General features: G+C 44.2%; 1 protein-coding gene across 1 annotated transcript in view; it reads right to left on the reverse strand.

The window, feature by feature from the left end:
- Positions 1-9,360, reverse strand: part of RREB1 (ras responsive element binding protein 1) — a 183,244-nt gene extending 173,884 nt beyond the window's left edge. Inside the window, exon 1 of the mRNA XM_086706350.1 lies at positions 9,174-9,360. The gene's annotated coding sequence lies outside the window, so the exon portion shown is untranslated. The remainder of the gene's footprint in view (positions 1-9,173) is intronic.
- Between the last annotated feature and the right edge of the window lie 7,257 nt (positions 9,361-16,617).

Below are 16,617 nucleotides of genomic sequence, written 5' to 3' on the forward strand. Positions count from 1 at the left end.
AATGACAAAGCAAAGGGGCACAGCTACAGGACAATCTATTTCCGTACAAACACACAGCACAGAAATTTTCTGCATATACCATCACAGAATTCCACTGTAAAACAGGCTCAGGTAGATTGTTGGATTGTTTGATTTTAAAAGCTGGACTATTTTTCAAGTAAAATCTAAGAACTTAGCTTTACAAGAAAAGTAAAAAAAAAAAAAAAAAAAAAAAGTATGAAACTGCCAGGACCACCTGAACTTGCATTTTCTATGGATTTGTGATTCAGCAATATGAATTATTGGCCACTGTCTCTTGGCAATTAGTTGACGTTCATGATTACGCTGTGCTGGAAAGGGCAAACATCTTTTAAGACTATAACATGAGCTAGTTGATTCAAATATGTATATAAATATACTTCTAAATAGAATTCGGTAAATTATACTGGGTGAGTGTGTGTGTGTGTGTACCAGTGCACAGGATTGTGAATATGTAGACATTCTAAGTTCTTGGTGAAACTCTAGATTGCCTTTGCCTGGTATGCTATCAGAGGAAACCCTTCCGTTGGTAATTAATTAAGTTCCTACCATGAAATCTTGGCTTTTAAAAGATGAGTCATCCAAACACAGAGAAATATACATATCATAAATATTCTGGTTTAAAAGCATTCAGTTTTGGGGTGCCTGGGTGGCTCAGTCGGTTAAGCACCCGACTTTGGCTCAGGTCATGATCTCACGGTTCGTGAGTTAGAGCCCTGCATTGGGCTCTTTCACTGACAGGGTGGAGCCTGCTTCGAACCTACTTCGGATACTCTATCTCCCTCTTTCTTTGCCTCTCCCCAGCTTGTGCTCTCTCTCAAAAATAAACATTACAAAACATTTTTTAAAAAAGTATTCAGTTTTATAAAAACACAAATTCAAAAAGATATATGTACCCTTATGTTTATTGCCGTATTATTTACAACAGCCTTGTTACGGAAGCAACCTAAGTGTCCACTGATAGACGAATGGATACAGAAGATGGGTAGCATGCATTGGTCGTTCAGTGGTAGAATTCTTAAGATGTGGTATTTACATACAATGGAATATTACTCAGCCATAAAAAAGAATGAGATCTTTCCATTTACAACAACATGGCTGGACCTGGAGGGTACTATGCTAAGTGAAATAAGTCGTACAGGGAAAGACAAATACGACTTGATTTTACTTATATGTGAAACAAAATAAAGGAGCAAAGAAACAATAATAAATACAGAGAACAAACTGGTGGTTGCCAGAGGGGAAGGGTAGGGCGGATGAGGGAAAAAGGTGAAGGGGATTAAGAGGTACAAACTTCCAGTTATAAAGTTAGTAAGTCAGGGGGATGAAAAGTACAGCAAACACAGTCAATAATATTGTAATAATGTTGCACGGTGACAGATGATAATTACACTTATAATGATGAGCACAGAATGACGTGTAGAATTGTCTAATCACAATGTTGTACACCTGAAACGAATATAATAATGTATGTCAACTATGCTTCAATTTTTTAAAAATGATTTTTAAAAACGGTGTTCTGTTTTAGTTCCAGCACTGATATTATTTCAAAACTTTTCTCAAGGCCCTCTCGCATGCTATATTAAAAAAAGTTGCCAAACTGGTTTTAACACATCTTCTCAGGACCGATAAGCAAAAGTTTACTAAAGCAGTTTTGAATAAGATAAACTCAGAACGATTCTATAAGTTTTCTCCCAGTTGGCAGCATGTTTTAATGAGCTGTTAAATAAGCTATATAAATTTCTAAAGCCACGAGAGAGACGTGAAGACGCTTCTCCTTTGGTAGGACGTGAACACACAACGCCTTGGGAACCACAGCTGACATCCTGTTGGACTGCCTAGCTCCAAACCTGTTCTGTGGGTATTATGAATGACTGAGTGCAAACAGTAAGGGGTTGTGAAAATAAGTTTCCAATGTTAAAAAAAAAAAAAAAAAGTGAACTGTAATAGATTTGGGTTGACCAAGAACTCTGACAAATGGCAACAATGTTCTAATCTTTCTTGAGACTCTTACTTAACTATTTAACCTTAAAAATGGTTTAATTTTGTGACATGATCATTTACCTGATAATAAATTCACAGGTTCTTGCTCATTTAGAATTTTTGGTTGTGGGGTGCCTGGGTGGCTTAGTTGGTCCAACTTCGGCTCAGGTCATGAACTTGAGGTTCGTGGGTTTGAGCCCCACATCGGGCTCTGTGCTGACAGCTCAGAGCCTGTGTCTCCCTCTCTCTCTGCCCCTCCCTTGCTCTCTCTCTCAGTCTCAAAAATAAACATTAAAAAAATTTATTTAAAAAAAGAATTTTTTTTGGTTGTTGATATTCACATTTACATAAATCATTAAGATTTACTAGAAAAAAAATAGAACAATGGCAAGTATTACCTGACCCTCCATGTACATAAAGGGAATATTTCCAGAGTATGCAAAAAACGAACTCTGGAAACTCTAAGCAATAGCATAAATTAAATTCTGTAAGTTCACACTTGACTGAGCACATTCTCTTATTCTACTCTTACAGCATCAAGAAAACTTTAAAATCGATATCAAGGTGTTAGCACTATTTCTGACATCTTAAAGAAATCTCAAGCATAAAATTGCATTTTCCTGCTGCACTGATTAACTTCACAATTACCTGCTGTTGGAAAGGATAGTCAGGCAAGCCACCAATCTGACTTCTTTTAGGAGAGCATATGAATTCTTTAAGCTGCACCAACACATTCTTAGTTTTATGTGTAACCTGGGATTCATTTTCTGACATTTTTAGAATATTCCCTTATATTGTCTTTTTAAATTTTTTTTAAGTTTACTTATTTATTTTGAGAGACAGAGAAAGCATGCGTGCAAACAGGGGAGGGGCAGAGAGACAGAGTCAGAGAGAGAGAATCCCAAGCAGGCTCCCGGCTCAGTGCAGAACCTAACTTGGGGCTTGAACCCACGAAATGTGAGATCATGACCTGGGCCAAAATCGAATGCTTACCTGACTGAGCCGCCCAGGTGCTCCAACTCCCTTACATTGTAAATGAATTACAAAATGTAGATTCTAGGGGCGCCTGGGTGGCTCAGTCAGTTAAACGTCCGACTTCAGCTCAGGTCACGATCTCGCGGTCCGTGGGTTCGAGCCCCGCGTCGGGCTCTGGGCTGATGGCTCAGAGCCTGGTGCCTGCTTCCGATTCTGTGTCTCCCTCACTCTCTGCCCCTCCCCCGTTCATGCTCTGTCTCTCTCTGTCTCAAAAATAAATAAAAAAAAAATTTAGATTCTATTGTGTAACAATGTGAATGTACTTAACAGTACTGAACTGTACACTTAAAAAGGGTGAAGATGGTAAATTTTACATGATGTGTATTTTACCACAATTAAAAAAAACCACAAGCACCTAGATTCTATCATCTTTTACTGCTCTTCAGTGAAGATAAAAAAAAAAAAAAGGCTCAACAACAACAAAAAACCATCCTTGGCTTCAAAAGTTAGAGTCTTAGAAAAATGGATAGTTTAAATTCTCTATGGGGGAGAGAATACTGCCCGTGTAACCTCCTGGACTGCTTTTTTTTTTAATGTTTATTTTCTTTATTTTTAGAGAGAGAGAGAGAGAGAGAGAGAGTAAGCAAGGCTTCTCAAGCAGGCTTCATACTGTCAGCGCAGAGCCCGACTTGGGGCTTGAACTCATGAACCATGAGATCATGACCTGAGCAGAAATCAAGAGTCAGACGCTTAACCGACTGAGCCATGCGGGACCCCCCTCCCGTATCGATTTTAATCATTAGTTTCTGCCTGCTAGACCACCAGACGTGTAATAACATCTGAAGGTGAATTTTTCTCTTTATAGCTTATGAACAAGAAAGGAAAAGGAAGGGCAGGCAAATGATAATTTGTAGCCAGACAACAATTTGTAGCATGAGGTTAACTGAAAGCTGGCTGTGACAGAACATTTGCTACTGCTCAAGAGGACAGAGATTTGTTTTTCTGACAATAAAGAAATAAACAGATACTTGGATATGCAGATATTCTTTGAAAAAGGTGTCAACAGCAGTCACCTTTTAGAAACCCAACTGTAAATTTCTGACTACTTATTTCTCCAGAGGATGTGTGGTTGGAGAGCCCACGCCTTGCCTCTGACTCTTCTCTTGAAAAAGATCGGCCAAACAGTCTTCTCCTGAAGATACCGCCAAACACTGCACCCTGGGTCTGCGTATCCAAAAGTACAGGAAGCGGTCTGCCCAGGGCTTCATCTTTGACAGGCTAGGATGGACAGAATGTGAGTTGCTCCACATCATACCCAAACCTTCTTCCTACCCAGCAGGGCAGATGACCTCCACCCCTGCTTCCAGACCGGTGCTAAATTTGGAAAGCATCAGGTCATCTGGGTAAAAACAACTTCAAGTACTGCCTCTCAATGACTGTCCACTAGGAACAAAAGGAACACACGAAAAGTAGGAACTCTTGCTCTCCCAAGGGGAGACAGGAGGCTCAGGGGAGGCCTCAGAACTGGTAGAACCAACTGGCTAAGGTATTGGTTCCCCCAAAGGAATCCATACCAGAGTGGCCTGTAAAGCTTATTAAAAATACAGATTGCCAGCTCAGGAGATTGTGATTCTGTGTCTACGGCCCCTTAATCTGATGAGTCAGGTTCAGGAGACATTGAGTGAAACCACTTGAGCTAGAACAGTGCTGGATGAGTGGATGGGCTCTAACTAAAGGCCCAGGAATGACCCCTTTGTTGTGCTTTGTGAGGGAGGAGGAGAATTTTGAAAAATATATGTTTTTCTTACATATATATAAATTCTAATTGTGCATGTTCCCTCACACTGGTCCTTTGGTCACCAAGTTCAAACTGAGGAGTTCATTCCACACCTGTGGCTCTGGCCAATAATCACCTACTTCTATATGGATGACTCATATCACTACTTCCGGCCAAGACTCATCCATTTTCCCTAAACCCGCTTCCAATCACAGCTTCAGATTCCATTTCTCGAATCAACTCTTCAATTTACCATAAACAATGGCTTCCTGTTCCAATTTCTGTTGATAGTACCGCCTCTCAAGTCTTTCAGACTTAAATTCTTAACCATCACTCTCCACATTCATATACTATCATGGATACCACACTTATCAAGGCCCCCTTGGATCCCTGCAACAGTCCCTCGCGGTCCCTAACCCCCCGCTCCAATCTAACTCACAAGATTAACCTTCCCCAAATGCAACTCTGACATGTATTCCCCTTACTCAGAATCCTGTCTTAATTCCACATTACCTGTAGAGAAAGTCCTTCCACCAAACTTAGCCAGGCATTCATGGTCCCTAATTGGTCTGTCCCTAACCTATCATGACCAATGTGACCATGTCCAATGACCAACTTCACATTTGATCCAACTCCTGTTGCAAAGCTAGTCTATTCAAAGTCCCCACTTGTGCCCTACAACTTCCTGCCTCTTGGCTGATCTCATTTCTACCACTTTTTCTTTGTAGCTATAAACATCGTGTGCATCCTTTAAGGCCTAAGTTCAGGGGCGCCTGGGTGGCGCAGTCGGTTAAGCGTCCGACTTCAGCCAGGTCACGATCTCGCAGTCCGTGAGTTTGAGCCCCGCGTCCGGCTCTGGGCTGATGGCTCAGAGCCTGGAGCCTGTTTCCGATTCTGTGTCTCCCTCTCTCTCTGCCCCTCCCCCGTTCATGCTCTGTCTCTCTCTGTCCCAAAAATAAATAAATGTTAAAAAAAAAAATTAAAAAAAAAAAGGCCTAAGTTCAAATTCTACCAACTCCCTATGGAACACTTCCCGATGGGTGCCACTCCAGAACACGCGCAGCACTCTGCAACATCTGAGCCTTTCCTAAGCAAGGGTGTGCCCTCTCCCCTTCACTGTCCCTCAGGCTCTCCACTCTCTGCCCCCTCCCCTGCAAGCATGCTCCTAGGGCACTTTCAGACTCACCTCTCACTGACAATCATATACTAGCTGTCTGGCAATGTCTCCCTAGGAAGAGCAAACCTTCAATTCCTGCAGAGAACCAATTCAGGTTCACAGATAACATTTTAGAGAACAAACAGAAGAAGAAGAGAAAAAAAATGTCTCATTCCATTTCTCAACTCCTGGTACCTTTCATCTATGAGTCCATCCATCATCTCTTTTTATGCATATATGCACATATTTTTACTTACCTCTTGAACAGTTAAATTTCTTGTATTTGTCATCCAGCTACAGCCCCCAGCTTAACTGACCATAGATTTGACTCTTTTAGGAACATGAACATGTTTCTGTGTCATCTCCAAAGTGCTTCACACAGTTCTATACACAAAGTTGTCAGAGAAAATGTTTCAAGAATATGTATGTTAATTAAAAAAAATATTTGAGGGAGGGGGCAGTGGCTGTGATACATGGTTACAAATACATCGCCCAAAATAATCTATGTGAAAACCTGCTACATATAGGTGATTTCTTGAAAACTTCCCCCAAATTTATGTAACAAATATTTTAAATAAGCAAAGATAATTCACAATATTAAGGATCCTGCTGTTGATCCTTTCTTAACAGATAGTCACTCCTTAATTGAATTTCCTTTATGAATCTGATTTACAACTAAAATGAAGACCACCCTACATATAAATGTTTCATGAACTCAAATGAAATTTGGGGAGTGGGGGGAAGAAGGAAGTGTGAAACTTCATTTCTTCCTTAAAATTTCAATTAATTTCTATGGCAACAATTCTGGTTTGAACCAAGGTTTTGCAGGTTTTTTTTTTTTTTATGTTTATTTATTTTTGAAAGAGAGAGAGAGCATGAGCAAGGGAGGGGCAGGGAGAGGGAGACACAGAATCCGAAGCAGGCTCCAGGCTCCAAGCTGTCAGCACTAAACCGAACGTGGGGCTCAAACTCATCAACAGGGACATCATCAAGACCTGAGCTGAGGTGGACTTAGCCGACTGAGCTAAAGGGACCCAGGTGCCCCTTTACCAAGGTTTTAAAGTTGAATTATCTCACACAGAAGGAAGCCATGCTCCTTAACAAAGTGACAAAATCTAAGATTATGAAAGTGTTCATTTTTTTTTCAAGTGTCCAGAAAACTACTGTGTAACTCTGCCTTTTACATCCAGGACGCAAGACAGTCCGATGTATGGGATTTGTCAGCTTCCAACACAGTTGTTCCACAGTCTGGGCCAACACCGGAAGTGAGAATAAAGACTTTTGCCAGTTGAACTGAAGATCCTTTATGGAGAAAGTAGTGTGAAAAGTCCAAGTCTCCCACCCCAAAGAAGACCAACTATTATTATTCATTATTATTATTATTATTATTATTATTATTCACATTTTACCAGTGAGACAACTAAGTGAAGTTAAAAAAAAAAAAAAAAAAAAGTAAACTGGGAATGATTAGATGCCCACAAAAGTTTTCACTACAAACTAACCTCTTCTTTTATGTATTTAGAATATGATTCAATTTACAAAAATTCAATTTGCTTTCTATGAATACACATTCTTTAATGCAAAGTACATCTCAATTTTGGTTACTTCCTCTAGGATGGCCTTGGAAACGAATTTACAGTAACACCTAAGGCACCTTTTCCGAGAACTCTGAAAATCTCCTTAGAGGATAACACATCCTTTTTTCTCTTCTGAATAAAACTCCGGCAGCTGCACATTTTCTTCTGAGTTTGTGGCATCATGGTTCTTTGGGCCTTGGCTCCACAGCCCTGTCCCGTCCTCTGTAACTAAGGTCCACTGAACAAAACCAGAAGGAAACATGGGACAAAACTCCAGAAGCGTGCCTCAAGGAGAGATGTGAGCTGCAAAGCCCACAGTGCTAAGCCTCCTCTTTTCAGTCTCTTTTCCTATTATTCTTTTCCCCCTGACTCTGCTTGTGTCCCCAGCATTCAAACCCAAAGCCCATCACTTTTAAATCTGGATTCATCCCTCCCCTAATCACATGCACAGGGTGTGAGGTGCCAGTATGCTCAGGGGGAAACTAACTGGGCCGCTATCGCTTCTTCTGCATTGAGCAGGGCTGGGTTTTTGGGGTTTTTCTTCTTCTTCTTCTCCTTTTAATAAAGGCCTTTTCATGTTTGTTTCTCAAGCCTTCCCCAAATACAAAACTGTCACTGTCCTCTACTCCTTCCAACTCTACGGTATCAGCTTCAAACCTTTGTATCAACTAAGTCAGCGTCTGTTAAGAACCTTGGTACATTTATGGCACCGGGGGGCCTGCACTCAGGAGACTCAAACTCTAACGCAAAAACGTCTTATGTATGTTCTTGGAAACAGTAAAAAACAACCACGAAATAGGGCAAAAACCCACCTCTTTCCCCCGCTTTCCTTTCAAGTCCTGGTTCCGTAATAAGAAAAGTTAATCCACCCCCTAGTGCCACGGCAGCCTCGTCCTGGTCAGGCTCACCTAGAACATTCATTGCATCATTGCATCCAAGCCAAACTCGGTTACTGAGGCAACTAAGTTTTTCTTCCCAAAGGGTCACAGGGAAACACATCCCTCGGGATCCCCTGGTAACCGTCCACCGATAATGCTGGGGAACCACAACAGCAAAAGACTGGCTGTCCAAGGCTGGCGTTGGCCGCCTCTGCCGGCAAGGGGGAGGGGGGGGTTCTGCGTGGGGGTGCGCAGCGTCCAGTTACATTCCTGACCCACTTTCGCATCCCCTCCCTCCCCCTTCTCCTCCTCCTTCTCCTCCTCCTGCCGGGCAGGCCGCGAGGGCACCCGCGCTCCGCAGAGCCACCCGCGAGCCCTCCCTAAGCCGCCGTGGGCGGGGGTGCACCCGGCGTCGGGCTCTGCTGGGGACCCGGAGGGAGCCCGCCCCCGCCCCCACCCCCGGCTTCCCCTGCGCGGCCCCTCCCTGGTCACATGGGCTCGCGAGCACCTGTTGGCGACTTCGGCTTCTAGCAGAGCCCCTCCTGCCGCCCAGGCGAAGCCCCCTGCGGCAAGGGATGGGAACGCTTCCCCGCGCACGTTCGCAAACCCCGCTGGGGTGGACGAGGGCGCGGGGGCCGGTGGGCGACGCCTGCCCGGCCGCTTAGCTTTGCAAAGTGCAGAAGCACCACGGCCGCGCGGCGACTGGGTGGAGGGGAGCCTACCCTCCCTCCCCCCCCCCCGCTCCCCCACACTCCCCGCCGAGCGGGAAGGTGGGGTGCGTCCGCCCCCAGTCCGACTCCGCTGGAAACCTGGTCTCCTCGCGGGCACCGGGAGGGGATGCTGAAGAGTCCGGGCCGGGGCCGCAGGGGCGAGGGCAGGTAGCGGGTGGTGACGGGTGGGTGTGTGTTCCGAGCCGCGGAGTCCAGGAAGGGGGCAGGAAGCCGCCGTCTCAGCTGCAACTTCTGAGCGTGCAAAGCAACTCAGCAACTTTGCCTGCGCCGCGCCCCTCCCCCGCGCCGCCGGGCCGGGCCGGGGGCTGCGCTGCGCTCGGGGGCCCCGGCGCCGGGCCCGGTGGGGAACAGATCTGGGGTGCGGGCTGGCGGGGGGCAGGGATGGGGTGGGAGGGCCGGGACTGCAGAAGTGGTACAGCTGCCCGGGAAGTAGGACTGGGGGCGCGCCTCCCCGCGCGCCCCGGGGCTTGGAAACGACGCGCGGCCCCCGCCCGGGAGCCCTGGGGCCCCAAGCCGCGCCCGCCCCCGCGGCCCCCTCCGGGCCGGGCCAGCTCCCGCTGCCGGGTTCTGCTCGAGGAAGGGGCGGAGGATGGCGGCGAAGCCATGGAAACTGCCGGGTGGATAAATAAGGAGAGGGCCGCGCGAGGCCGTCCCCCGGCTGCCAGCATCTCGGCGGCGGATGCAGCGCCCTGGGAAGCGCGGCCGAGCCCGCACAAGTCCCCTCCTCCCTCCGCCCCGGCGCCCCACGGCTCCGGCCTGGGCGAGGGGGGCGCCGCCGCGGGAGGCAGGCCCCGGCCCCGGGGGAGGTGCGGGGCCGAGGCGAGTGTGAAGGTGACCCGGGCCTCCCGGGGTCATGGGCTGTTTGCTCCGACCGGCCCGAAGGACGGCGCGAGGCCCCAGCCGGTCCTGCCAGCCCGAAGAGCCTGGGGAAAGCCCCAGATTCGCGTCCAGAAAGATGCATTCGCCCAGTTCAGACATTCAGAAGCGTCAGGGGGTGCTAAACTTAGGCGTGAGGGGGAAGGTGGGGGACCTGGGCCAGCCTGGAGAGGTACAGGCTGTCCCCGAAGTCATGCCCACACTCGCGCAGCCGTCGGATTGGCAAGACGGTGAAGGATGTCAGCGGGTTGCCGGGGCCAGGCCTGTGCACTGAGGCATGAGGGGGAAAGGGGGGCGGGGGGGGGCGGAAGAGCCCAGGCCATCCACCGCACCCTTTCCCTGGAAGCAGATTTACGAGTCCCTCCAACCTTCTCCCAACACTCACATACTTCATCTGCCTCAGTGTAGAGTTACTGATGCTTTACGCCCCAGCCTAGCCCGTGAAGAGCTAGAGATGTTAATGGCGGTGGCGTGAAGTTGAGTCACTTCAGGGTGTGGGGGTTACTTCAAGTGAAAGTAAACCACCTGCGTGGAGGAGCCCATCAACCGGCTGAATGATTTAATTACATGCCATCTTAATTTAAAGAGATTTACATGCTCATTGAGGACAGCTGGACAGTTACATTGTGATATGCACCTGGCAATTTTTAACTGAACAAGGTCTGTTTCACACTTAAAATGGGTGACCAAAAATTGCTTTTTTTTTTTAACTTAACAATTCTTATCCTTAATAGGAAAGGATAGTCTTTTACCTGCTTCCTCTGAAATAACTGTGAAAACTCTAGGCTAGAGCCTGGTTTTCCAGAGTGTTGTTCCAGAGAACACTGGAGCCTCAGTATGGCCACGGGTGATGTTTGCAAAAAAAAAGGTTCCGTGGTCATATACCACATTTCATTGATCCTGAGATGCACATGGTTTTGAATTTTAACATCTCTGATGTCCTATTTGATGGCGTCTTTGCTTTGAATTCTAGTTTACTTGGCAGTGGTTTTCTTTCTTACTAGTACGTGAAAATAAGGAAGTTTGAGAAATGCTGAGATACACAAGTTTGTTATACAACAAAGAAATGCAACACATATCTTCATAGCAAGACTTTCCAGAATCTTCTGTGTGCTGAGGTGATTGTGAATCACCAAGAAGTTATCATAAGCAGACTTCCCTAAATGCATCCGTCCAGTCACTGGTTTTTGTGAGCATTATTGTTGAAGATTAGTATTCCTTTCAGGAAATGCTGCTCTAGTGGTTGTGACAGATTTGAACACAGTTAAGGAAAAATGTTCACATTTCAAAATAGTACCTGAGTGTGATCAGAGGTCATTAAATGATAAATTAAGTTGAGTATCATTACACAAAAGACAGAGACCATTTGGGGAAATATTCACAGAACTGTTCACGTTCAGTTATATTAGAAACAATCAGTATTATTTTTAGGGAACTAATCCCAGTGAACATGCAGTTCATCAGAAAATTCATGTATCTGATATATACTGTTGCTGTTACACTACGTCTTGCATTATTTTGATTTGTAGAAGCTGATAAAAATGCTTTATTAAATTAGACTGGCACTAAGCTACTAGCCAATTACTCCCATCACCCCCAAAGCTCATTAATGTTTATTTTTGAAAGAGAGCACGAACAGGGTAGGGTAGAGAGAGAGGGAGACACAGACCAAAGCAGGCTCTAGGCTCTGAGCTGTCAGCACAGAGCCTGATGCGCAGCTTGAACCCACAGACTGTGAGATCATGACCCATACCGAAGTCAGATACCCAACTGACTAAGGCAGCCAGGCACCCCACCCCAAAAGCTCATTATAGGAAAAAAAAGTTTTTTTTAAAGAAAGAAGGAGAAAAAGCAAGGAAGCAAAAAAAATGTACAAAAAGGTGTAATTTAGCATAAAAAATAAACCTGTCACTCATCCCTTAGCAAAGGTGAGAGGCACGGTTGGATTTTTATAAGTGAAAAAAATACTCTATTTGGAATGTTTCTAATACAAATAATATTTAACTTTTTAAAATGTGTAATTTAAAAGGTGCATTTTCATATACTAGCTCATTTTACTGTACTATAATCCTGTAAGGTTGATGAACAGTCACTCTTGCCCTTAGATACTTGTGCATTTGTTTGTGTAACCGGAGTGTATCAAGTACCTACCAGGTTCTAGACATGACACTAGGCTTTGATGATAGAAAGACAAATATGAGAAAATCCGGCTCTGTAGAAGTTTGCGTCTGGTAGGAGAGATGGATAAATACAATAAATCATTGTAATGCAGTATGACATTGAGGCTTAGAAAGGTTAATGACTTACCCAAGGGAACTCAAGTCAGGATTTGACTGGTCTGATGATTTCAAATTCCCTGCTCTCTTCTATAAGAGACCTGTTTCCATCTTGGCAGGTAACATCATGAAGATATAGTACTTGAAATTAATTAAACATAAAATCAAACATCTGGAACTTCGAGAGCCAGAAAGAAATGTAGAGATTGCACAGGCTAACCCCCTCATTTCACAGGCCTGGAAAGTGAGCCACAGAGAAGAGAATGAATTTGCTCAAGGTTATACAGTTATCTAATGACTGAATTAAGATTAGAATCACAGTTTGTTGACTCTCAGCCCTTTGCACTGTTAGGTGCTGCCCTGTGGTAAGAGACAATGAAGAAAAGCCTTAGCAGAGTCTGTTTCTACTGTTGTGCAGCGTGGGCCATCTCAGTAAAGGCCTAGGGCGATTGTTGAGTCTGTGATAAAATGCCCCATGACTAAGCACTTATTTAAAGAAATATTTCTAAGAGGAACTGCAAGGGGATTTCAGCTGAGTTCCTTAAAAAACAGCCACTATCCTTAAAAGTTGAAGGAAAAAAATAAATACAGGACATTTGGGGAAATTTGCACATATTGGAGACTATTAAGGAATTATTGTTTAAGTATAAGTGTGTTTGCGATTAATGCTGTTTTTGAAAAGTTCTCATGTCTTAGACATATATAGTGAAATATTTGCACTGAAACGATATGATGTCTGCTACTAAAATAACCCAGCTTTCTTTTTGGTGGGGGTTCAGGGGAAATGAAGATTGTAAATGAAATAAGATGCCAGACACCCAAACTAGGAGGTAAGTATGTGAGAGTGTGTTATACTGTTATCTCTATGTTTGTGTATCACCCAGGGGGGCGGGGAGGGGGGGATCTCTTCATAATGTTGAAATACCTTCTTTTTGGCCGTTTCAGAAAGTCATTTCTCCTACCAGATGAGTCAAGGTCAGGGAGAAGTGTAATCAGTAATCGCTGACATTTGCATAGGCTAGCACCTTTAAAATTTACAAACTGTATTCGCACCCACGCAGACCTTTCCTCACTCTCCTGGATTAGTTCAGGTCTGCGTTGAAGGCAAAGAATCGCAATTGTGTTGTCCACAGAACCAGGCCTGAAGCCCTGTCTGAAAATTAAATTTTCTTAGCAGTTTTAGATGGTAGTAAAAATCCGAAGGATTTCCAGGAATACTGAAGACAGGCACATGCTGCTCCTGCTCCTGTCTTGCATTTTAGATACACAGAGGGGATGTGCTTCGATTTACCTCAGTTAGCTAACGTTCTTACTACAAAATATAATGCCAATCCCAAAGCCACATTATCATGGAATCTATAATAGTATTAAGGGCCTCTTTGTGGCTAAGAAGAGTTGGTGTGTTACTGTTTTTATTATAAGATTTATAGAGCTGGTTTATAATACTGTATTCTTAATTGTATGGGTAATATACTTAAAACACATGTGGTAGCTACAGTTCTGGTTCTATTTTTACGTGACTTTGGGTATTTTTTTTTTCCTTCCTTCTATTCATATAAGGTATACCTGCTTCTGGAAACTATCAAAATATCACAAAGACAACACAATACATGTGGTTAATTAAAGGGATAGACACCCTGGAGGTTATAAGCCAGGTCATTATCATTCAATAAATATTTTATTGGCAATACTTATTGTTTTCTAGGGAGCTGGAAACTATAGCATGGGTGGGATTTCCAAGCACATAGAAATGAAACTAGTTTCCAAATGAGAGTATCTTCACTCGATGAGATGTTTTGGGGAAAGTAGTTTCCTCTCACCTTGTTTAAATTGCAGAAAACACTAAGGATGTGTGGAGCATCCCTTCCCGCCTTCACATCATGTTTGTGCTTTAAGTCAGTGGCTCCCAGCTGGTGGCTGAAAACACCCTCAGGGACACCAAGTTATTGCAAGGGGTCAGAGATGCTTTGTGTGCGTCAAACACTTTCTGTAGACTGAATGATGAAATGACTGGCATAGAAATGTACTCTGCCCAAATGTGTGTGTTTGTCATCAACGAATAAACTACAAATGCATTAGAAAGCTTTTCTGAGTTTATACCGTCACTCTCTTCTTATGTATCTCTTAAATCAATGAGTATGAAAAATATAGGTACTATCTTACCTATGGAGGGGACCAAAAAAAGGAGAACCAAGTCTCTAGGGGAGGTGAGAAGCTTCTTCATACATTTGGTAAAGCAAATTCTCTCTCTCTTTATTCCAGGAGACACATAATAATTTCTTTGTTTCATTATATATTATCTGACACCAGAGATGAAATGGTGCCAGGGATAATTGGATGCCTTCATGGATTTGTTTTATCATTTGGCTTTTAGAACCGGAAGTTCTAGGCATACCTTACCTTCTCTGCCACTTTTTTTTATACTTAATATATTCACTTTTGTGCTCCAAGCCAAGAGGAGTTTTTCCAATCCATGCACACTGTGAGACCTGAAATACCCAGGGTAGAGATCTCTGCGGGAACTTTTTACAGCAATGGAAACTTACTATTGGGTGCGTCTTGTCAGAAATGCAAATGTTTTGCAGAATGTCTCCGAAGGCTCTTAATACAGAGTAAATTTTCATTCCCTAAGTTTCTCTACTTGCTTTCTATACACTCTGTTTTCAGCAGGGTATTTTTTTTTTTAAGGGCCTTTAGCCTTGGATTATTACAGCCAGCAAGCTAGCAGATGGCATCATTGCTGAGTGGGGTTCCAGGGTGAAGGATGATACACTGAGCTCCCAGTTCATAATTGGAGGTGGGATTAGTTGGAAGAGTTGTGTTTATTAACAAATCTTCTTCATTTTATTTATTCTCCAGTGATTGTTTGCCACTGATTAAGCCCTTACCCTGCACCTGACATGTTATGCTAATTTTCACAACCTTATGAGGTGAATACTATTATTCTTCCCTTTGACAGATGAGGAATTTGATGTTGTCAAGGAGGTTAAGTAATTTACCTAAGGTCATGCAGCTGGTAAGTGACAGAATGAGGATTTGAACCTAGGTCTGGCTTCAAACCCCCCACCAGCACAGACTACTCTTCAGAGAGGAGCTGGCCTCCTCACCGGCCCCAGGGTCTAATGACTTAAGCACCTGCTTATTCTTATCTTTAGAAAGCGAGAATTGCTGTAAACCGAACCAAAATAATGACAGCTGTTTCCTTAGACCATCCATCGTTAGTCACTTTTTCCTTTATCTCTCCCCAGCGAGCAGTAGGTTAGTAAGTGGCTTAACTGTTACCAAGATCATCCGCGCATTCAACTCACAGATGGCACTGGGCTAGTTATGACTTAACCTAATTATTCCGGCCTTTCTAACTTTTCACTTCTAGCAATAGTCATCAAAAAAGGGAAGATTCTGAAAGACTTATATTGATCTTACTACCTTAAAGAAGAGGGAAAATCTTATTTCGGTGAATGAGTCCTAGCTTTCCTATAGAAAGGGAGATTATTTATTACTTGTCTAAGTAGAAGTTAATTAAGAGGATATTGCACATGATAGCTATTAAGTCAGTAATGGCATATGGAGGCTGAAAGATCTCACTATTGGACACATATGGTGGCTAAAAATGGGGCATCTTCTTGGTTTGACTTCACCACTAGCCTGTCTTGAGTGCTTTGATCTGGATTCACTCTCACCTCTAAACTCTTTTTTGGACCTCAAGCCATTTTACCATCAGCTGAGGACTTATCTGGTCATCTTTCTCAGTGGCCTCTCTCATTTTGAGATGGAAGGAGATGAAGCGTTTCCAACCTCTTAAAATCTAAGAGGGTCATCTGCCAGCAATAAACTCTTCCCCCTTTCTTATTAGGAGGACAAAAACCAAATGTAGGCAGTCAGATGGGCTGACATTGTGTGGTATCTCCCATATGCCTGCATAAATCCTCACCACTCCCTTGGTACAGAAGTTAAAAGGAGCCACTTATATTTGGGAGTTGGGAGAAAGGAGGGTGTCCCAGCCAGGCCAGAAACAGTGGTTTCTGGGGCTGAAGCAGTGAGGTGGCATGCAGAGAGCATGTGCTAATGGTCAAGTAGCAACCCCCCCCCCCCAACTGGCCCCTGGGGGCTGGGAGACAGGACAGTGAGAAGACTAGAACACTGCCTCTTAAAGCAGCTAAGACCCCCCACAGAGAGACAGAGAGGCTGCATTCTTTGTGGCAATAGCTGAAAATATAGTATGAGACTGGGCCCTGAGAACGGGTAGCCTGCCAGTGGCAAAGAGAGAAGCCAGCATCTCCCAAACATAAGACCAAGACGATGAACAGGGCCTTTGCACACCCGGGGCCTGTTACACCTGCCTGTCTGGGATGCTGGCTCTCAGCCCTGCC

This window comes from Puma concolor, chromosome B2 (genome assembly GCF_028749965.1).
Source record: "Puma concolor isolate L17-30 chromosome B2, mPumCon1.1.hap2, whole genome shotgun sequence".
Lineage (NCBI taxonomy): Eukaryota > Metazoa > Chordata > Mammalia > Carnivora > Felidae > Puma > Puma concolor.